Genomic DNA, 8,320 nt, shown 5'->3' with positions numbered 1-8,320 from the left:
AGAGAATTCTCTTCTAGCACAAGGGCATAATCTCAGACGGTCTTGGGTGTTTCAATTAGGAGGAAATCTCTGTTGATTTCTGATCTTTACGCCGCACTACAAAGGACCCGAGGTTGATTTCTAATCTTTATCGTTTCATTGTTATTTTCGTTTTATGACTATAAATTACATATGAATTTTGCGTTATAATCCTACAATTAAAGGGTAGTATACGGATATTAACCCACAGTTGTTGATGGTGGTTTCTTTTGCTTGACTATCTTTTTGCATTTGAGTGAAAAATTCTTGTTGATTCTTTTGCATTTGGAGGACCGCTTTTTGAACATCAAAACCTTGGTCATTTTGGTGATTGTATGGATTTTGATTTTGGTAACCTTGGTTTTGATTGTAAAAGGGTCTTTGATTCTGGTTTCTCATGGGAGGTGGGGTGTATGTTGTTTGAGGGTTTTGAACATTTTGGCTTTTGTATGAGAGATTTGGATGGAATTTGGTGTTTTCATTGTAATAGTTGGAATAAGGGGTACCACTCTTGTATGCTTGGAAAGCATTTACTTGTTCAATTGTTCCCCTACATTCACTTTGGTCATGTTCCAAAGTTCCACAATTCTCACATATCCCACTTGGGATTGATGAAGATGCCGTCATGGCATTAACATGATGCTTTGGTGATTTTGAGGCTTCTTCAAGTCTAGCCATAGCTTTTTCAAACTTCAAATTGATTGTGTCAATGTGAGCACTAAGTTGAGCACCCAATTGAGTAACGGAGTCCACTTCATGCTTTCCTCCTCTAGTAGCCTTGCAAGGTCTACTATATTGTGAGTTATGGACCGCCATTTCCTCAATTTTGTTCCATGTTTGATTGTCATCAACTTCGGTGAACATTCCATTTGATCCCATGTTGAGAATGTTTCTTGAATCTTCATATAAACCGTTCCAAAATTGTTGTACCAAGAACCATTCGCTAAGTCCATGGTGAGGACATGAGCGACAAATTCCCTTGAACCGCTCCCAAGCTTCATACAAAGATTCTTCATCCCTTTGCTTAAAACCCGTAATTTGAGCTCTTAGCATGTTAGTCTTTTCCGGTGGGTAGAATTTTTTGTAGAAAGCTAGAGCTAACTTCTTTCAAGAATCAATTCCGAGAGTGGCCTTATCAAGGCCCTTCAACCATTGTTTCGCGGTGCCAATTAGAGAAAAAGGAAATAAGACCCATCGAATTTGGTCTTGAGTTACACCGGTTTGAGAAATCGCATCACAATAGTCACAAAAGGTTTCTATATGAGAATAAGGGTCTTCACTAGGCATCCCCCCAAATTGGCTCCTTTCGACTAATTGGATAAAGGCGGATTTAGCAATAAAATTTCCGGTTAGATGTTGTGGTGTGGGAGTACCATTGGGTAGGTTCTCCTCGGTGGGTACGGAATGTGATGAAAACTTAGGCATTGTAGGTTGATTTTGGGTGGTATTTTGTAATGGGTTCTCCTCACCTTCTCTTGCAAAAGGGTTGATGAACTCAATAGTTGGTTGAATATCTACAACCTCACCAATACCTCTCAAATTCCTCCTAGCAAGTCTCCTATTGGTTGTCAAAGTTCTTTCAATTTCACGATCAAAAGGTAACAAATCACCTTGTGACCTTCTAGACATGCAAAATATCAAACAACTTGAAAACAATTAGAACAAACCTTGAGGAGTTTTACTTCCCCAAGGCAAAGAAAGACACAACTAATAACAATGTAAGAAAATCTAAATCAAGTTAACACCGTCCCCGGCAACGGCGCCATTTTTGATCGGTCCGTTTCGTGTTCACAATTAAATAGATGTGGTCGTTGGGTCACGTCCGAATCAAAACACAATTTATAGCTTCACGAACAACTCTACAATTAGTAAAGAGGCAAGTAAAGGTCGGATCCCAAGGGACGGGAATTGAGATGAGATTTCTATTGAAACTAGTGGTGTCTTAGGGGTGTCACAATTTGGGTTGATGTAGAAGGTCACTAACTAGAATAACAATGGAAATAAACAAGCAAGATGAATTAAAAGGGTTGTAAACAATTGATAAAAAGCACTAGGGTGTCATGGGGTCATAGGGGAATCATGGGAATTGATCATACAAACATGTCCTCAAATTATAAGCAAGCAATTATTGTTGTGATGGATTGAGTTGGGTTATATCTTACAATCCTAGGAAAGTTTGGGTCCCGGAGCCGAATCGATTAGATTGTACAACACCTACAAGTCGACTTAATCTTCCCTACTCAACAACATGCATGGTCTAATGAGACTCGAGTTGGTTTATGTCTTACAAGTCTCATTGAAAAGATAGGTGATGGGTAAAAAATGCAAGGATTCATAGGCTCGCATTTCATCAAACATTACATGTGCATGAGTTGAGATCAAAACAAGCAAGCAAATAAACCATGAAAGCATATTAATTTAAGCATGAATCATTCCCCATGTTGGTTTCCCCTAATCACCCATTAACCCTAGCTAAGAGACTACTCACTCATTATCATGTTGATCATGCTAGCAAGGTTGTCAATCATACTAACAAAATGAAACATGATGAACAAATGAAAGTAATTAACAATAATTAAAAAGGGATTAAGAGGATTATACCTACTAATGATTCCAATAATAAAGCAAAGATAAAAGAAGTACTTGATGCTTGATTGAGAGGTTGTCAATCTCCCAATAATAACCCAAATAATCTTCAATTACCCAAAATAAAGGATGAACAAAAGAGAGATTAAGGAAATAAAACTTGTATTAAAACTTGATTAATTGTTGATTACAAAACTAAAGAGAGATTTGATTGGTATTAACTACTCTAAGAATTGATAAGAAGAACACGCTTTTCTAATTAGACTAATGGGGTATTTATAGTGGAAATTAGGGGGATGCATTAGGGTTAACTAAGGGCTAAACAAGTAATTACACTTTTTAGATTGAGCAGGGAGGAGCCGGTATTTTTCGAAGGAAGGGCTTCTTTCTTTGTAGCTTGGAGAAGACGAAATTGCGCTGTACTGGAATCCGTGCGTTTTGGAGTCGGGACGGGCGGATTCTGGCGGTGGAACACGGGCGTCTTTGGAGGAATCCGGGCGGATTCTGGTGGCTGCTAACCCGGGCGTTTTTGGAGGAAAACGCACGGATTGTGCTTGTGGAGGACGGGCGGATTGTGGAGAAACTGCACGGATTGTACCTCAGCAACATTTCTTCTTCTTTTCTTCCCTTTTCTTCATAAATTCCTTGGGGATTTCCTTGGGGATTTCCTTGGGGACTCAAGGATCCTTTCTCAACATTGCTCATCTACTATAATATGTACAAAGGCCTTCTAATCTTGTCTCTCCTTGATGCTTGGTCATTGGATTCGATCAATTTAGTCTCGTTTTGCCATGAAAATGCAAGATTCTTACTCCTTTCCTACCAAGGGATCAAAATCTCAAAGAATATGCAAAACAAAGAACTAAAGATAATAAATGACCCAAATATGAACTAAAAAGCATGGGAACAAGGCTAATTCGGGGGCTAAATATGCGTTAATTATGGTCACATCACTTAGCTCATGCTTCTAGTATCTGTACTTGAGTAGAATTGGGCTCATTTTAGCTCATTTTCCTACAAAACATGAGAAAACATACAAATGAAACTAGAAATCAAATATTAGCTCATAAACACTAAAGGTAGTGCATAATACATATAAAATGAAGCTAATCTAAGGGGTAAAAGTATGTAAATTATGCACTTATCAGCCGTGTTGGGCCATGTGTGTTTGGACCGTGATGTCGTGTGATGTTTTGGCCCTAAGGCCTTTGTTTTCGAATGTTTGTGCTTTATCATGTTTCATTTGCTTACGGTTTTTATTTTCAACTAACCATTGTAGTCGTTTGCTCATATATTGTTTCCTAATGGATCGCCTGGGTAAGTAGTATCTTATATCCCAACGACTCCTCAATTCTCGTTCTAAGCCATGTTAATGCTTTTGTTTGCTAGAATAGTAAATGAACTTTCACATGCTAAAATAACTTGGACAAAGTAGTTTTTGCATTAAAGATGACATAGAATGGTTTTCACATGATAGGGTTATATGTTGTTTGAATTTCATTAATAAATTGTAGATACCTCATTTCTGCACCTCCCGCAAAACACCCGGTGATGATTGGGCCGCATGTTTGGTACACGGAACGATTTATGACAATTCGTAAGTTTATCATCAAGTGATAGCTCAAATACTTGTGTCCACCTCATGGTCGTCATCTAGGTGTCATTATGGTCGTTTTGGCAGTAATTAGAGTTCATTTGGAGTCCGGGTCAAAAACCGTCTTAATTTCCTAAAACCGTCAAATCCCGAGTCAAAGCAATGTGCTTGTCTACCTAAGGTTTGGATATCATAAAATGTTGAGATTATATCTCATTTTGAGTCTCATGTCACTTCATTAGACTAAACTAAAAGTTTACATTACAAAATGTACATTTCATTTAGTTAAAATGACAACCCGAACTTTAGGCCCGTTTTACAAGATGATAACGACTTTTTTGGGTCAGACCTATTTCACAGAAAGTTCTAGATCTCTTTTTTATCTTTCCAACGCCACCAAAATCACCTTATGCCGAGTCTTTTAGAGAAAGTTATGCCTAAAATACGACAGGCTGTCAAACGCGCTTTCTTGCGCAGGAGGAGACCGCTAGGGAAAGGACGCAACAAGTGTTGCGACTCTTCCAAGGGACGCAGCACCTGCTGCGCCTTTTTCTCCAGGCTTTCTTTTTGTCCAAGTTTCCGTGTTTAACCTAAGTCGGTTGTTTCCGGATCTTTCTCTCCTTTCCTAAACCCTAATTTCGTGATTAGTATAAATAGAGACCTTCGGTCTCACATATTTCTCACGCGAGTGTCCGCCCGTCTCTTCTCCCTTTGCATTCTAAAACCACGTTCTTACTTTTTGGCGTCTACGTGCTTGAACTTTCGACCACGTAAGCTCGGATCCTTCTGAGTACCAGCCTTATTTTGCATGACCGACCAATTTGACCAACTCCACAATCAATCAACTTAATCAATCTGTTTAATTCCTCCTAGAGGGCACTTTCGTCGTACATTCGAGTCGAGCATCACTAAACGTTAACTTAGTTCATCTCGTTTCGTCAAACATGTAAGTCTGAGGGTGTAAATCCTTCTTTTAATTATTGTTATTTATTTTTGTAATCACTATTGTAAGATTTATGTCGAAAATACGCTTAAAACCGATTTGTAAAACCTTATTTCAAACCCTTTTTTCGGATTATCAGGAGACAAACGTCGAGAATGGACGCAGCAACTGATGCGCCTCTTCAAAGAGACGCAGCACCTGCTGCGCCTCTTCGAAGGGACGCAACACCTGCTGCGCCTCTTCCCGAGACTGCCGCAGTTCCTGCTTCCTTTCTTCTTCCTTCGTCTTTTGATTCGTCTGTATGTTTTATTTCGTCTTTAATTGTTCATATTTCTTTTAACACGGTAATTCGAGTATGACAATTTTAACATGTAAATTCTTCATTAATTAATTCATCTTTCAAATTTCTGACTTAAATCCCTTAGAATTCATATTTGCGGGTTTTCGTCATTAAAATCAATTCGGGTTTTAAGAGGTTCGATTCATTAATATTGAGTCTCTGGAATTCACCATTGATATATTTTCATCTGTTTATCATCGCCGTCTTAATAACCTGTTTAACCTAATTAATTCGATTAGTTAGTTTAATTTGTATTATCAATTAACTTTTTAATCTTGTAAATAATTCGTCCTAATTAGTTTTTATCCATGTTTTATCGTTTTTATGACCTCAATCACATGTAAATAATCTGTTAAATCACTTCCATCCGAGTCAAATAATATAATCAAGCATTAAAATCACCAATGAATATTAACGATTTGCAATTCCGGCTTCACAGCCAGAACTGAGCTCAGGAACAGACGCAGCGTCTGTTGCGCCTCTTCCAAAAGACGCAGCTCTGTTGCGCCTGTTCCGGGTTGAGTTCTGTCTCTAAACTCCCGTTTTTGCCCTGACCTAGTTCATTAGTTTACGTATCTAATTAACTATTAATCGTATTATCACCTAATTTCTGTTTGTTTATTTATTTATTCTTTCTTTTTTAAAATTATCCGTTTTGAATGTATTTTCGACATAAATCAATTAATCCAATGTAATTATTGTAATTTTCTTTATTGTATTTCTTTTATTGTATTGCTTGTATGCTCTCACATGTAATCGGTCTTAAATTTCTACTTTGACTCAATTGCATGTTAAATTACGTGATAACCGACTTAGTATTAATTCTCACATGCTAGGATTAATCTAATGAATGTTGCATTGCATGCATATAATCGACAACATATCAAGTATGAATAACTTCTCTAATCATTAGTAGAGGCCGCTATCGAGGCGGGCGGGATTAGGTGTTCGATCAAAAGAGCTTCCTAATACGTACCCTCACCCCTTAATCCAGATCTCTGTGAACATCCGTGTTCATTAGCATCCACGAGAGTCATTCTAAACATAGAATGCTAAGGGTAACGAGTTCTTGGTGTTCATGTCACTACTTTGTGTCTTGACATGGCACGAGGTATTCGAACGCTTTCCAATTTTCCACAATAAATTGGTGGCGACTCCACAAATGCACACGAAAAGCTTGCTCGCTTTTCACCCCCGTGGGCCCGCGTCCACACAAATACAGTTCATTTGACTAACCATCATTTAATTTAATAGAGGTCGTTGTTTACAACGGGCGGAGGTGGGTGTTTTATTAATAAACTTCCCATCACGTACCTACGCACGAACCATTTTCTCAGAAGGTTTCTAAGTTTTCCTAAAACTCAGTGGCGACTCCAAATGTTTTTGAAAACCCCATGTGGATTCAAATTCCCACATCCACACCAAGACACAACTTATCTACTTGTTCTTCAAGTAGATCTTTCTCCTATAAATTTCTACATCTTCGTGGCGCAAGTGTGCCTTGTTGCAGCTACTCCTCCAAAGCTTAGTTAATTAAGAAGTGAAAACAAATTTTCGCTCATTTGGCCAGCTCGAATCGTCCCTTTAAGAAGCCTACTTTGTCCTCCATCCTTAGTTTAATTTCGTATTCAAATAATGTAATAATAAAATCCGACTCTGAGAGTTAGGTCAATTTGTATTGTGTAAGAAACTCTATTTTTACAGCTGCAAAAAAAAATATTTTATTGATAGATACTAAATGGTAGATTATTGTACTCGATATTATAACAAAATTGGTGATATGTTTCTAATAAATAGATTTTTTTTCATTGCTTTTGTGTGGGGGAAGACTATACAGGTGTGCGCAGAGGAAAGGAAGATATCAGACTTTGGTTTCGAGAAACCATTTAAAGCAATTATCATTTATTCTCCGGTGACATTGGATGCCGAGGGTTGGCCGACGTTAGTGGAGGTGTTGTCAATTCGGGTATACTATCCAAAGTGGTGTTGTAGTTCATGTTCATGATTTGTATTTTCTTAATAATGTACGGTATGATAAGTCATGCCTATATTTTCCTACTTTTTTTACTCAAATACGTTTTTTTTTTTTTTCTATGTAGTAGATACAATTTTTATTAATACAGCCGGTGAATCATCTAATGAAGTAATTTATCAACGTAAAACATAATTATTTGTGTTAATCATACTACTTTATCAACATGGTACCATGGGCCACCCCCACTGCAACCCACCGCCGATGACCCCATCTCCCGACGACGACATGAGCCTGAAATAAGGTGATATGAAATTAGGGGGTAAAGGGTATGCAAAATTAGAGAGAATATATTAGAGTGAAGTGAAATGATGAGTGATGAATACATAAAATAATTTGATTGAGCATCCTTATGAAATGGTACAATGGTCGCAATTTGGTAATCACTAATTGAGTCATGTAATCATATATTCATATGTAGGTGTGAGTGATATTAATATAGTGATAGAGTGAATGAGTGATAATAGTAGACGAGACAAATTGGAGGAGTTTGAGTAGCTAACATAACATGGGCCTCATGAAAATGTGGTATTGAACGATTGATTGGGTGAAAACGTCATTGGCTTTAGTGTAAACTGCACGTAGCAGCATAGTCATCACCCAATCCAACCTCAACTTAGGAAGTTGTAAGATACTAGAAAACGTAACTCATAAACTAAAAAAAAAAAAGTGCAATCAGCATCAAAGTCATCGTTGATTACTAAGAGCAAGGGTTTGGACTTTGTATATCAACAAGACAGCAAGGCAGGCACCCACTCTAAATAGGAAGTTTCTCTTCATTTTTAACTCTATAATAATTAGACCTAC

General features: G+C 37.7%; 1 non-coding gene across 1 annotated transcript; it reads left to right on the top strand.

Moving 5' to 3' along the window:
* The first annotated feature begins 964 nt into the window (after positions 1–964).
* Positions 965–1,071, top strand: LOC141604454 (small nucleolar RNA R71). The gene has a single exon (XR_012526153.1). It is a non-coding gene; the product is annotated as a small nucleolar RNA R71 (small nucleolar RNA).
* Positions 1,072–8,320: the final 7,249 nt, after the last annotated feature.

Source organism: Silene latifolia, chromosome 9 (assembly GCF_048544455.1).
Source record: "Silene latifolia isolate original U9 population chromosome 9, ASM4854445v1, whole genome shotgun sequence".
NCBI lineage: Eukaryota > Viridiplantae > Streptophyta > Magnoliopsida > Caryophyllales > Caryophyllaceae > Silene > Silene latifolia.
This window is presented reverse-complemented; position numbering and strand designations above follow the sequence as displayed.